This window comes from Anolis sagrei, chromosome 2 (assembly GCF_037176765.1).
Source record: "Anolis sagrei isolate rAnoSag1 chromosome 2, rAnoSag1.mat, whole genome shotgun sequence".
Classification (NCBI taxonomy): Eukaryota; Metazoa; Chordata; class Lepidosauria; order Squamata; family Dactyloidae; genus Anolis; species Anolis sagrei.
This window is the reverse complement of record NC_090022.1, coordinates 105,488,115-105,504,430: the sequence shown is the minus strand read 5'-3', so window position 1 is coordinate 105,504,430 and position 16,316 is coordinate 105,488,115.

Genomic DNA, 16,316 nt, shown 5'->3' with positions numbered 1-16,316 from the left:
TGACTCTTGCTTTCCTCCAGATTTTGGGGATCTGACAGGATGCAGTGCAGTTGTTCATCAGCTCCAGCAGCCAGTGCCTTACTTTGGGACCAAAGTTCTTGATTTGTTCCATCCGTAGATCATCCAGGCCAGCTGCTTTGCCATTCTTACATTTGTTGAGTGCCATGTCCAATTCAGTGGATGTAAAGGGTTCATGAAGGTTGTTGTTCTCAATCTCTTGTTGTCTGGCTATTGGTTTCTTTCCTACTTTGGTGGCAAAGTTGGGTTTCCCATTCTTCAAGAGTTGGTGTGCTATCTGATCTGCCTTTATGTCGGCATGGGTATTAGTTTGTGAGGGGTCATTGCTCAACCGTCTTAGCAGCCTCCACGCCTTCTGGCTGCTCCTGCCCATGTCGACCTCTGTGATCAGTTTGATCCACTGTTCTTTCTTGGCTTCAGAGATGGAGGACACAATGCTCTGCGCTGCCTGAAGGGTTTGCTCACTAAATGGGTCTTCGTTGTGGAGCCTGTAATAGTTTTCCAACAAGGCAGCTGTTTCAGGAGTAATGCCCTGAAGGTAGTTGGTTCTGCAGCCTCTCGGTATGGAGGCCCGTGAGCAGGTTTTCACTATTTCAATAAAATGCTCGTATTCCTCAGGGATTGGCGCGACTGATGAGATCATGTCATCTAACATGTCTGAGAATTTAGTCCAATCTGCCTTTCTGAAGTTGTATCTTCGTTTAAATCGAACTTCTTGAGGCCTTATTGTTGGGAACAGTTGGCATATTATTGGTCGGTGCTGTGTGTTTGGGATTGGTGGTCCCACTGATTTGGTGAATTGCTGTACGATGCTGTCGCTCACAAATAAGAGGTCTGGGTTATAACCTCGGTGCCATCTCCCGCTGTTGTAGGATGGTGGGAGCTTGCTATCATGGATGAGAGATAGTTTGTGCAGTTCAGACCAGGAGAGGGCAGCTTCTCCATTTCTGTCCTCTTGGGCATAGCCCCATACGTGGCTATGGCTGTTGAAGTCACCAATTACTACCGCCCTTTGGTGCCTGTCAAAGTTCTCGGGGGAGGAGAAGCAGAACTCTTCATTTGGGGGCTTGTACACAGAGGTGATGGTGATGTTATTGAGCTCTACTGTTAGAACCTCGATATTGTTTTCTTCAGTGTTGTGGGCACTGCTGACTTGGAGGCCTGGTTTGACAAAGACGGCACTTCCATACTGTGCATGTGGTCTTTCCGCTACTAAGACCATTCCTGGAACTTTGGGTCGTTTCTGTCTTTCATCCCTGTGTGTTTCTTGGACACACAGCACGTCACATTTCTTATCTCGGCACAGCTCATAGAGCAGTTGTTCTTTGGCGGCTGACATGCCTTCGATGTTGATAGAGATTATTGTCATGGTTGGTCCTGAAAAGGTCCGTTGGTTGTTTTGCTTGCTTGCTGGCATGCTGCAAGTCGTCTCTGGTTTCTTCTGGATTGAGAGAATCAGCCGTCTGCAAAGACGTTGCCCAGGGGACGCCGGATATCTTGCAATCCTGCGAGGAGGCTTCTCTCACGTCTGGTGGGGACAAGGGACAGGGCCTTCTCGGTGGTGGCCCCTCGGCTCTGGAACTCTCTCCCACTGGAGATTAGAACTGCCCCTTCTCTCCTGACTTTTAGAAAGATGGTGAAAACTTGGCTTTGGAATTTAGCATTCGATGAGTCAATAACTCTTGACCACACGGATAGATGGTGATGAACTGTGATTTCATTCTGATGACTTGGACTTATGTAATTATATCATTGTATTTTAATGTATTTTATGTATTGGTGCATTATGTGGTGTGATATTTTAAACTACTGTTTGTGAATCTTGTTGTGAACCGGCCTGAGTCCCTCTGCGGAGGTGAGAAGACCAGTATATAAAAGTTCTAAATAAATAAAAGTTCTAAATAAATAAATAAATAACCAGGGTTGTGGCTATAAGGGAGAGGGATTTTCTTTGGTTCCCAACTAGGTTTCTAGCATTGCAGAGAGTGAGACACTAAAAATCATTCATTATTTTCTGTGATCACATTTCCTTGGTACTCCTGTCTGTCCCTTTTCTTTGGACACCTAAATGGATGTTCAAAAGTTACAGTATCATAAATAAACTTGCAATTTAACTGCTGGAGATTCATATTTAGAGAGATAACGATTGAATGTGAGACCCAGAGTCTCCCTTCATAACCTGGCAGCAGCTCAACCAAAGCATTTTTAAGGCAATGGAGTGCTGAGGAATGAAATCCACAGCATGCACTGAGTTGGAGGATACCTTGGGACCTGCAAACCAGTTTTCAAGGCACCCCATGACTGAATATGTATTGTGGACATCATTTCTGAGATCTCTGATATACAGTGCCTTGCAAATACTTTGGTTGGGGTGCTGTCAAGATACGAAGGTGGGTTTGAGAGGGGCTTGTCAGTAATTACTATGATGACAGAGCTCTATTGTCATAGTTACAATGACAATGCAGTCTATTTCTAAATGTTCAACTGAAATTTTCAGTTACTGCAACACTAGAAATTTGAGAACGGTAATATAATATATTGTATATACATATAATACTACTAATAATATGATATTATAATTATATATTTTATATTACATGTAATATTACTCATAATATTTCAATATAATGGTATAGTACAATATAGTAATATATAATACTGGTATTGTACTATGCTAATAATATATTGTATTTATATATATCTTGTAAGCCGCTCTGAGTCCCCTTCGGGGTGAGAAGGGCGGCATATAAATGCCGTAAATAAATAAATAAACAAATTAGGGAAAACTTTTGGGGGAGGGGGCAAAATTCTTATGTGGAAAGCAATGATCTCCTGTTCCTCCTGTTCCTACACCCTCACTTATTAAATCTTACAACAGAGAAGTAAGAGCCCAGTGTCTTGGGGCAAACATGGCTATTAGCCTAAATGGGAAAGCGATAGAAGTAACATTGCAATTTAGCACAGTCACCATACCACTGGAATTTTGCACTTATTATAGCAGGGATGAGAATTGTGCTGCCTCTCAAATGTTTAGAATAGCAGGTCCATGCAAACCCTAGCTAGTAGCAAGGAGTCCCTGTGCTACAAACATCTGATAGTCTACATTGTTCTCACTCCTGACCTTTAAAAATTTACCCATATTTTGCATTCAATTCATTTCAAAATCTAGAATAGATTTACAGGATGGCTCATATATGTTGGACAATAGCCAAAGCTAGTATCTCTTTCTGTACCATAACGTTCACAAACCATACAGAGGAAAAATCTGACAACATATGGTTTTCATTGAACTGCCTCCTTCCTGCCTCCCACATCTTAGGATCTCAACACCCCACCCACTGGGAATAAGATCAGCCCCTGTTGTTTTATCATCAGGAAATGCTTAGAGATGAGAATTACTGAACGGAAAAAAAATCCCCACCACCCAGGGTTACTGGGTTTTAAAGAATACTTTATGTTGCTTGCATATGTTTATACTGTAGAACTTTGCAAGTGGTCATTTCTGAACATTTCCTTTAACCCTGTGTGATTCACAATACTTTGGGGGTTTTTTTGTCTATCCCTGCTCTCTGTTTTTGATTTCTCCTACTTTCTTATTACTAAATTTGTACATTATTCTGTGAATTAACTCCAGTGAGACCCAGTATAGTGTAATCATTTAAGTGTTGGACTAGGTTTCTGTGAGATGTCGATTTAAAAAAATCCCATTTGGCCAAGCCTCTCTGGGAATGCATCTACACTGTAGAATTAATATGACGTGACACCACTGACTGTCATGCTATATAGAACCTTGTAAAACTAAAGCTCTCTGGATTACATAGTACTGAGCCATAGCAGTTAAAGTGGTATCAAACTGCATTAATTCTACCCTGAGTGATCCTGGACAAATTACATCCCCCGAGCTTTAAAAGAAGCTAAAGAAAAACCTCTCCAAACAAATCTTGCAAACAAAACCCCATGTTAGTGTTGCCTTCAGGTCATCAAAAGTTGGCAATAACCCAAAGAAAGACAGCAACAAACAACAACAAAAATTGCAAACTTTAGTCTCCAACTGGTTCACATAAATACTTAAGCTTTAAAATGAGCATGTCAATGGAATGCAAGTTAATTTACTCCTGTTCTCTGGACCTCTAACTTAGCCTTGGTTCTACTTGTACCAGGGTCAGCCCCAGAGATTTTCCTACCTGAGGCTAAAGACAAAATGGCATTTCCTGTCCATTTGAAATATATAAGCTAACTAGATTAGTAGGTGAATCTTCCCTCTATCCTGGAAAAGCAGAGGCAGACATAGTGATAGAAAATAGGTAAGGTTAGCTTAAGGTAATTCAGAAAAAATGCCCTGCGTCAAGTCTCGGCTGTCCATGCCATTACTCTACCTACGATTGCTCTCAGTCCTAGCCAACATAGCCAGCCGTAAGGAGATGAAAGATTTAGAAGGTACCACATTGCCTACCTTTGTTGTAAGTACTAGGAAGGAGATTTCAGCAACTGAATTTTAAAGAAAACACATAATACAGAGCAACACAGATTGTAGTGTTAGTAGTGACTAACACTTCTACTAGTAGGCTGGGTAGACATTTGTGGGTTAAAATCCCTCCTCATCCTGTCAGAGTTATGATACCTCTTCAACCCCCACTACTCTCAAACATTACCCTCCATATTACCTTCGAAGCTTGCTCTCTAGAACTTCATCCACTACATCCTCCAACCATTCCTAGATCCAGGGTAAAGCAAATCAGCCCATTCTGCCTTTGCTCTGGGACCTGGTCTTTAATGAGTGTGGCTTGTTCTGCGCTCTCCTCTGAAAGGCCAAATCACACAGGTGCTCTCCCTCAGGTGTTAATGCCCCTGCATGAAATGAAATGCATTTCCTCACTAAATGCTCTTCAAAGCTTGCTAACTCGAAAGTCATCTGCTACTGGCATTAGGACTTCTTTAGAGACAGAAGGTAAAACACATTTTGCCTCCCTTTCTTCCTTCATGTAAATGTGCTCAATTAAGAGAAAAGTGTTATGAGTGGAAGGGTTGACTTCATAGAAACTCATGAGAGAGCAGAATTCTTGTCAGTTTTAATTTGGGTTTCCCATTGGAATGAACCGAGAAAGGGAAATTTAGAAATTCAGCAGTCAAAGAAGAGGGTTAATTTAGTCCAAAGGTTAGAAAGAGCATTATGTTGCCTAACTTTGATTTATATCCCAGATAAGGTAGTGTACAAGTGAAATGCCATTTAAATTATTTGCTTAATAACTATTGCTGAGTTCTTTAAAATTATTTGTTTGGCTGGTGGTTGTTTTAAAACAGCAGGCATTGTTGCAGTCCAAAGAGAGGTATGTCCTATATCCCCCAAGGAGTGAAGGCCAGAACTGTAAACCCTGCTCTTTGAATTACCTTTGGCTAATCATACTGGGAGATACTAGGGACTATGGTCCAAAAGGCAACTTTTCCAATTTCTGGTTGAGACTGACAGATGTTAATCATTTTCAATGTCCATATAGTGGGAACATATCCCTGACAGCCTCAGCAGGTATGGGTTTAAAGGTACTCTCCCAAACATTACAAAACTACATATATTTAAGTCTCTATATAATTGCTGAAAAGTCAGACCCTTTTTTGGTTGGTGAAGACTTCTCCAAGGAGCAAATGCAGCTCAACACACAATTCTCACTCTTTCAAGAGAAACTGCTTCACAATCATGACATACATTATTGAAATGTTATTTGTTCAAGCTAATTTAAAAGAGATAGCAGTTTTGATAAAGTGGATAGGAATTCTCAAATATGGGAGCATGACCTGATGAAAGCAGAAGAAAAGTGTTGTTGAGTTGAACCAATAGGCCAAACAGCCATCCAGCACTGAAGATATGTATCACCTGGCCTTAATTATATATCACCTGGCCCTCCTGATCTTTTTGCACTTGAAGTCCTTCCAACTTTTCCAGCTGAACTGAAAGGGAGAAATTCAGGGAGTTGTAAGTCCAGCAACATTAAGTTGGCTTCATGATTTTACTCCTTACTTATATGCCTTAGGAGATTTTGAAAACTGGGAGAATTATATAAGGTAGTGAAGTCCCACCTCATCAAAATTTGCCTGCCTAGATCCTACCTTGAGTAGAACATTGTTAGTAATTCTAATGATTGCAAGCCACAAATTTCAACTGATGTTGTGTCCAGCTGTTAAAGCTGCTGAATACTTTTATCATTTATTACAGTGGTAGGGAAATTTAGTAGGCTTGAAGGGAAATCTTAGGATAATATAGGCTGTACATCTATAACTGTACTTTTAGAATTTGTCAACAAAACAGAAAGCTTGCTTTAAAATAAAATATCAAGGAGCTATATCACAGAAAAACATACTTCTTTAGACCAATCTGGAAAAGCTGTTATGTCAGTGGATTTGTTTCACTTTTTATGATGACTACCATGTGTGTGTATGTATGTATGTATGAGTGGGTAATCTCTTCTGACAAATATCACACTCTATGTCATAGCAAAACTGTAACTTTAAGAAAATGTGATACCAGTTTGAACTCTGCCTACCATTTTTACTGGTACTATCAGTAAAAACAAAACCATCAAGTGTTTTAGGGAAGCTTGGCCCTGAAATTTAGGTCACAGAAAGCAACAGAGAAAGAGAAAGAACTGGAGACAAACACTGAACATTAATTTATTTCATGTATGCATATCTCAGAAATTAGAATAGGGCAGGGGAGCAGTTGTGGGATTTTGTCAAAAGCTTCATAGAAAAGGTGAGCTTTAATTTCTATAAATTTGGGTCATAGGCAAGTATCTACTGAGGGTAAAGGATGGAGGAGGGACAGGACATCCACAGTTTCCTAGGAACCAGAGCTTGGAAAAGTTATTTAAGTTACTTATATAGCTCCCAGAGTTTTTTCCAAGCTCTGTTACTAACACACAACACTAACCCCCCATCTTCCACACCCTTCTAGCTTCATGAAATTTTTTTTATCTGAGCTAGAAACCAGGATTTTTGTGATTTCAATTATAGTTCTGCCTTTCATGAGCCAATTTAAGTCCCCCCACCTCAGTTTTTCCTGTTCTTTGTTATCCTTCCAGATCTTTCCTTCCAGTGCTTTATTTATTTGTCTAGTATTTCATTTTTTTCTTTATATTATAACAAAACTTAAAGAAAAATTTGTGGTTAAAAAAGACATGTCACTTGCTTTCTGAACAGTCTCTAGCCACTATCGGATCATTTTCAATGTATTCATAATAAGTGATTTTTTTCATATAATGGAGAAAGAAAGCCAAATGATTCAAAATACTTTACTCATAAGTAATCCCATCTGAACAGAATGGCGCTTCTGCCCAGGAAGTGGGCATTGGACTGCAGCCTTTTTCTGAAAATCTACACACATTTGCTTTAAGTTGTAGTGAACTAAGGGAGGACTTTTCTTGTCAAACATGCAAAACAGCACAAAGATAGCAATATATTTGGCAGTAAAGTGAAGCAAGTGAAGAAGTGATTCCATTAAATATTGTAATGGAACAATTGGTTGGAAGGTTCTGAAGTTGGAAGGAAGACATTTAGCAATATGCTGGTTTTCATGGGAAATTTTCTCCAGGTCTACTATTAGCTATGGATTACAATCAAGCCAAGGCACTTATTAAACAACGTATCACAGACACAGAGCGCCAACTAGATCTGGCCTCGGCTCCAACCTTCCTTGTCAGTGAAGACAGCAGATACCTTGCCTCCCCTATGGCATATTTAACATACTTAGAGGTTCCTATTCATCGAAGGGCTTTCACCCTGGCCCGATGCCACGCTCTCCCATCAGCTGTACTCGAGGGCCGCTACCGGAAGATCCCTTTCCCAGAGAGACTCTGCCCCTGTGACTCGGGTCATGTGGAAACAATAGAACATGTGCTCCTTCAGTGCCCGTTCTACAGGGATACCCGTGCCAGGCTTATCTTACCTCTAATAGACAAGCACCCAGGCCATTCAGGACAATTTTATACCTCCCTGCTACTTGCAGATACTAATTCAGCTACAACCTACAATGTCGCAAAGTTTTGTGCAGCAGCATACACAATCCGCCAGGGGATGACTAGTTCCAAAAGTCAACTGTGTGTCCAGTAATCTTCTTCCCTGGATCTACAATTTGGTGATGGGTCTGGGCATTGTATGTTTTTACCCTGTTTCCCCTTCTGCTCCCTCACCCATATTGTGTTTTTAGTAGTTGTATTTATATATTTTTAATGTACCAAACATGCCAGGTTTGTATGGAAATGTGACACTATTTCCTGTGCTGGTCAATGACCGAAATAAATGTTTTTGATTTTGATTTGGGAAATTTCTCATCCAGGAAGTTCAACTTTAGAATAAACTGCTCATACTGAAGCCTCGACGCTTTCCCAGTTTGTTCAGCCAACATGTTTAGCCCAAGATAACAAGATGATTTTCAAATGAAAGTAATATCTTAATGTGTTGCTGTGGTTGAAGGAAGTTTCCCACACAAGGCCATGATAAGAGGCGGACTGTCGATAGCTCCAATAAGGCATTCCATGGGTTTGATTTGAGTTCACCCTTGGCCCTCTTCCGAAAATGAACAGAGAAGGGGGCGGGTATTTTCTGCCTGCTACATTTCCAAGACCTTTTGCCCTTCAGCTGGAGCTCTTGGCAGTAGTGCTAACTTAGCATTGGAGGGGAAATGAGCTTAACTGGAGCAGTTCAGGGAAGAGCACAAGGGCCAGGCAGTAGAGCTCAGGATCCTGCTGGGACAAGTCCCCATATTTCTAACTCAGCAAGAGTGGGCATCAGGAAATGCAACCTTAGTATCAGGAAATGCAACCTCTCACATACAATGTTGCAGTTCTTTTTTTTTTTTTTTAAAAAAGCCAGAAATATCCTTTGCAAATATGAAGACTCTGAAACAACTGTATTCTACCAGAGTCTCTGTTTGACCACATCTTTCTGTAGCAGTATACTTGTTTTTATAGTTAATCCAGACCTAAGTTTAAAGGTAAACAGCGATCACCTACAGAGTATAACTTTTATCATTTGGGATGAGTTTTGGGATGGTTTCAATTGTTCCTTCCAAAAAGCTCTTAAGGACATTCATGAAAGGTACAATTGGAATATAACTTCAAATGAAGTTCTATGTCCTCATGTTCCCAGAAAGTGGCTCTAAGGAGCCCAAATTAGCCATTTTCTGGCAAAGGGAGGAGGTGCCCAGGAAACACATGATAGTGGATTGCATCTGGGAAAAGAAATAGAACATCCTACTCCTGAATCATACATGTTGGAAATTTGGAAGAGCAGTATAAGGCTTTGTTGGGGATTGCTGCTGCTTGAAAACCTCCTCCTGCCCTTCTCCTCTGGTCTGTAAATAGTTATGGCAGTGGGACACAGCTTTTCAAAGTTGCCAAAGTTTGGGTGACAATACATGAGGGTGCTTTGTGTTGTTCATTCTTTCAGTTGCTTCTGACTCTTCGTGACCTCATGAACCAACCCACGCCAGAGCTCCCTGTCGGCCCCAGCTTCTTCAAGGTCAAGCCAGTCACTTCAAGGATGCCATCCATCCATCTTGCCCTTGGTCGACCCCTCTTCCTTTTTCCTTCCATTTTCCCCAGCATAAATTGTCTTCTCTAAGCTTTCCTGTCTTCTCATTATGCACTTCATCTTGCCCTCTAATATTATTCCTTCCAATGAGCAGCTGGGCTTTATTTCCTGAAGTATGGACTGGTTGGATCTTCTCGCGGTCCAAGGCACTCTCAGAATTTTCCTCCAACACCACAGTCCAAAAGCATCTATCTTCCTGCACTCAGCCTTCCCTATGGTTCAGCTCTCACATCCATAGGTGACTATGGGGAATACCATTGCTTTTATTATGAGGATCTTAATTGCATATGTGATGTCTCTACTCTTCAGTATTTTATCGAGATTGGTCAATAAAATTGGTTGATAAAAGAGTGCTTTGTAGGGGTAGCCATGTTGATCATAAAACAAAACAAAACAAAAACAAGAGAAAAAGATCCATGTAGTAGCATCTGTCCGGTTTTAAAAGGAGATATCATAATATCGAAGTATTCTGGGACTGAGAATTGCAACTTGCCCAAGGTCACCCAGTGAATTTACACTGCCAAATGGGGAATCAAACCCTAGTTTCCAGAGTTGTAATCCAATGCTCAAACCACTACACCAGTGGTTCTCAATCTGTGGGTTCGCAGGTGTTTTGGCCTACATGTCCCAGAAATGCCAGCCAGTTTACTAGCTGGCTCACCTTTGGTTCTGTATCTACCTTCTGCCTCTAGATAACATTATGGGGGAAAGCCCCCCCCCCCCCCATACCATTAAGTAAATGAAAAGAAATAATTCATTTCACCTTGATCCCTTTAGTTAGAATTTCCATTTTAATTTCCAACCAGGAGAATGCATCCTCTGGTTTTGTATGTCTCTCTGTTTGTATGAATGACAAGCTGTGAACGATTGTGGTTATCTTTGGAAGTAGAAATAGCCGTAGGGTTATCATGAGGGAAATACTATCCAAAATTAAAGCAAAATCTAATTTTTTGATCAAAAGCAAATCACACAGAGTTCTCTGCAGCTCATTTGAATGTTTTAACTGCATAAATTGGTCCTAGTAGCCCAGGATTATGTAGACATACTAGACAATGAGCAACACAGTTGTGCTGTCAACATGTTTAACCTGACTCAAGTTGTTGAAGAGTTTCCGGAGAAGAAGGGCTTACTGGAGATATAAACTGTTATAAGAGTGGTAAGCATTGCAGTCCATCTGGAGAATACAAGCCTGGCCCACAATTATGTGTAAGCAATGATCTTCATGCTCCCTCTGCTGGCTTGTTTAGTTCTTAGATTCTCATATTCTATTCTATTCTATTTTATCTTTCATGTGCATTTTGTTGATGTGTGCCCTCAAGTCCTTTCTGATTTATGGTGACCCTAAGATGACCTTCTCATAGGATTTTCTGGGGCTACTCAGTGCATTTCCATGGCTGAGTGCAGAACTGAACTCTGGCCTCCAAAGCCATAGTCCAATGCTCAAATCACTACACTATTCTGGTATTTTATATTTCTTTGGTGTGCATTTATCTTTGTTCCTGACTTACAATAAATTAAGATACTTATATCTCTCTTTGAAGCTCCTTCTTTCCCCTTTATCATTTCTGCAAACCTTTTACCCAGGCCTGGGCAAACTTTGGCCCTCCAGGTGTTTTGGACTCAACTCCCACAATTCCTAACAACTGGTAAACTAGCTGGGATTTCCGGGAGTTGAAGTCCAAAAACACCTTAAGGGCCAAAGTTTGGTCGTGCCTGCTTTAACCCCATATTTCTCACCCTCAGCACCTGCCTCAGAACTTAAATCCATCCAAGGCATTACTACGACTTGTAGTAATGCCTTGGATATTTTATTATTTTCAGATTTTATGAACCTTGACATATTTGCATTAATTCACTTGTGGGATTGCCATAATTTTTCCTCTTTCTTTCTTTGATAAGTATGCATATGTTGGTCCTTTTATAAAACCTGTTCAGGATGTTCATAAAACTTCCAACTTGTAAACAACTCATAGTTAAAAATGGGGGTGAGACAACAGGAAATGAGAGAAATTTACCCCTAGGAAGGGAAATTTACCCCTGAAAGAGTTATCATGAGGAAAGGGTGTCTCAACTGAGGCTTTCTTACCAATACTTGTTTCCACAACAAGCCAAAATGTTCAAAATCCAATTATCAAAGGGACAGAAAGGTAGTGATAATGAACTCTTCTGAACAGGGGCACAGACAGCAACATAAACACCACAGAAGTGTTAACCCTTCCCTATTCTATCCAAAGCTACAAAAAAGATATATTATTTTTGGCTGGAGTTACAATTAAAAATGTACCTGTTCTGACTTACCAACAACTTCAACTTAAGAACAAACCTACTGAGCCTATTTTGTTCATAATTTGGGGACTGTCTGTATTCTAGTGCAGTGTTTCTCAAACTCTGCTCTTCCAGATATTTTTGATTTTAGCTCCCAGAAATCCCATCCAATTTACCAACTGTTAAGAATTGTGGAATCTGAAATCCAAAAACCTGGAGGAGCAGAGTTTGAGAAACACTGTCTAGAGCAGTGGTTCTCAACCTGTGGGTCCCCAGATGTTTTGGGCTTCAAATCCCAGAAATCCTAACAGCTGGTAAACCGCCTGGGATTTCTGGGAGTTGTAGGGCAAAACACCTGGGGACCCACAGGTAGAGAACCACAGATCTAGAACACTGTTTCTTAAACTTTGAGTCCTGGTCCCAAATGGGATCCCCTTAGCTCAATGTTGGAGTCATGAAAAGTTTCGCAATGGTAAAAGATTTCTGAACACCACCAATTTAGATAAATCTGTTAGCATCAACATGTAGTATTTACAGTGGATTCTAACATAAAATCCTTCAGCTGTATTCCATAAAAAAATGAGAACCAGCTTGCTTAGCAAATCTTGCAAATGGTGATCTATTATCAGTAAATGTTTGATTTTATACTTACTTTATAAACCTGGGGGTTACGTAAAAAAGTCTCGGGCAGAATGGTTTCAAGTGGAAAACATTTAAGAAGCCTTGCTTTAGAGCCAATTTCTTTCCATGTTTGATGGCTTTAGGACATTGCTGGCTGAGGTGTGAATTATGGTGTTAGATTAATCTGCCAATAAAGGCATCTAAAGCTAAAACATCTTTGAGGGGGTGACCATCCAACCTTTGATTAGAAAATCTCCAACAAAGGAGAATCCACCACCCTGCAACACAATCCAGGTCACGTTTTGTGCATAATATAACCAGATGTAGAATACATTGTACATTACTATGTTAATAGTAAGTTCTTGCTTTCTTTAAAATGTAGAATTATTCTTTTCTGCCTTTTCACATTGAGGTTTTGTGGAAACATTGCATGTGTAAACCTTCATCTGGGCCTTCTTTGAACAGAATGTATAGAAGTGGTGGATCATTTTCATCACTCAAAATCTTTGAACAGTGGGAACAGAAATTCCCTTTCATTGAAGAATTTCTTTTTCCCCCTCTGCTACCCTTCATATTTGCGTCTTGTTTTTGACCATTAGCTCACACCTGAGGTTTAAAATTGATGATAATTTTCCATATTTAAGAAGGAATTGAAAAATGAATGTTCGGTTGATCTCATGCATCTTGAACTCTATACGTATTTATGGAATTCAGCACAACTGCATCAAAGGGCAGAATTTTCTACTCTGAAAATGTAAAACAGTTGGCATTTCTTTTTCTCCTCAAAAGCATTGGGTGATTGTGAGTTATTCTTTTGTGCACTTTAAAGAAATTGGTTGATCTTTTGAGAATTACTTCTGTGGTAAGCATAGATTACAGTTCTGCCATGTATTATTTTCTATGTTTGGAAAAACTATTACTTCTCCAGTGCCAAGCTATTATCTCTTCTGCTGGAAGAATCTATGTATGTCCGGCTCTAACAGACTCCAACCTTTCAGTCATAATGACACATAAAACTCACGTCTGAGCATTGACTGCTTGTGGTAAAGAGCAAGGCTTATCAAGTCTGCATCCCATCAGTGTAGGGTAGACTACCCTCCCCCCTTTTAGACCCTTGCCCTTCCCAACTCCATGGAAGGTCTATGGGAATGAATTGATACCTCTCTTTTTAGTGGAAAGGGGGGGGGGGTTAAAATGCAATAAAATATTATGGCATAAAATATGAAATACATATGCACTTTGAGTCATTGAGTCATTATCAAGATGATTTTTGTAGGTTATAACAAATTAGCATGCTCCACCATAATATTCCCAAGATGTAAAGATCTTATATGTGCAACACACAATGCCAATCACCCCCAGAAAATTAATAAATAAAATAAAAGGAGGGGAAGGATAAAAGTATGTTTTTAAAAATAGAAATCAGCATCACAAGCATGCGATTCAGATTGACATTTCTAACTTCTAATGATGAGTGTATTCTAGCCTTTGGTGATATCCTAGAGCTCTAACTGACTTCCTTTCCCAAGCACATGGGCCATAAATTATGACCAAGACAAGCTAACTAACCATATTAGATGTAATTTAGCAATAATAATTGCTCCAGACCTAATATTTAACCCAGTTTTACATTTAAATGCTTTCTTCCAATAACTGGAATAACTGTTTTTCAAGAAGGCCCTTGTAAGAATTCTCTCTTTTGCACGTATGTTAGCATTATACTTCAGGGCTATCAAAATTGTATATAGGGTGGATGAGGGTGTTGTGCATTATGAAATATGCTACATGGCATAATTCCAGTTGTTAGTTCTGACTAAAATATGCCCAATGAATTTTGCATAAGTGACTAATCATGTTCCTGTTGTTCAATGGATCTCACACATGGAACACTTGCCTACTATATTTGGAGAAGTCTAGGGTGAAGGTGGTCATCAGAAGCTTGGTGCATTGGTTGCTGAACATTTTGTAAGATGAAAAGATACAATACAAGTCTTCAATTGACACAAAAAAAGAAAGAAAACAAAACAACAGAGTGCCATCAAGAAAAACTTGTGCTTGGCTGATTTTGTTTGTTTGTTTGTTTGTTTTTGCTAATTATCAGTGTTAACCCATCATCATGATAGAAATAAGAAGAAAGCAGAAGAAAACAGAAATAAATTTCTACAAACTGTGGAAACTCTTTTCCTTTGTGACTGACAAGAACTGGCTTAGAGAGAGAGAAATTATTCAAGACCTATTACCTGTGAAGATTCTTTGTACAATGATGGTAATTTTGGGGCCTTGTTGAGATCTTGTACCAGTTCAGGAGGCACTGACCTGAAAAGTCATTTTGAAACTGCGGTTATGAATGCTCAGTATACTAGATCTCATCTATAGAATGAACTAATAGACAATTGTGGTGACAAAATTGTTGAAAGATGCAATGAATCATAGTGCTTCTCTGCTTTGGCAGATGAAATTTGGATATGAGTACCTCAAAACAGTTATTATTCTCACAAGGTATGTTGATGATGAAGCTGCAGGAATAAGAAGACATAGGCTTTGTGAAGATATGACAGGTGGAGGACTTGTAGGCATTGTTTTGAGAACACTCAAGAAAATTGAGCTGAACTTGCAATACATGTATGGAAAAGATTATGACAGAGCTGCCAATATGAGTGGTCATATTAGTGGTATATAGACAATTATATTGCAGGAGTATCCAGTGGCTTCCTTCATCAACTGCAGTTTACTATCTAAATCTAGCCTTAGCAAAGACTTTCAGAATTCTACCTGTCAGAAACTGCTAAGGAACAATATTATCTGCGTGCAATGTCTCCAGAGCATCATCCACCAGACTGGAACTGTTGAAGGAAAACATACAAAAAATGTTTCCTTGAATCAAGAGCACACAACCTGTTGCCGCTTTGTTGTTGAGCGGGATGATGCAGTTTTACATTTTGTTGAGCTGTACAGTGTGGTAGTGAGAATACCTGATGAACTAAAAGAGAGTTCTCTGTACAACAGTGAGGATTCTTCCCAAGCAGGACACCTTCTTTTAGCTGTTTTGAATGCTGCATTTGTAGTAAATACACATCCTAAGAAAGATTTTGTTATCACTTCTTCAGCTTAGCAAAATATTATGAAGAGCAGATATGGATATTTTCTGTAGTCTGCAACATGTCAACAGTCTCTGAGAAAAAGCCAGGGAGATGAGAACAGAATCTATGAAAGAATTTCAGGAGATCTTTGACACAGCAAGATCACAGCAAGTGGTGGAGTCTATGGGTGGAGAAGTTAGGATTCTTCACGTCTGCTCAAGGGAGACTTGTAAAAGTAACATCCATGTAACTACACCTGGAATTTTGTAGGCTAAATGTGCACATCCTATTTCTGAACTTTTCTGCAGTCAGTTTCAATAAAGGTTTACAAGGCACAGGGAAATAATTCAGGAACTGCAAGCATTCCTCCCTATTAATTGTGGCCATTTAAAATCCAACTTGAACAAGTGCACAGAACTTTACAATGAATGCCTTCAAGATACTGACACACTGATGGAAGAATCTGACCTGTGGTGTATAAAATGGAAAAATATTACACCTGCAGAAAAACCACCAAATGCACAGGAAGCATATTGTGTTTATGATAGATAGTTTTTCCCAAATGTGAAAACATTTCTTCAGATTTTTGCAACATTGCCAGTTTCAACAACTCCAAATGAAAGGTTGTTTTCAACTTTTAAACCTTTAAAACATACATAAGAAAGACAATGGGGCTGACCGGACTTGCACTCTTGAGTGCCTACTGAAGTTTATCGATGGAGCTTGATTTCTTTATTGACACAGTTTTCT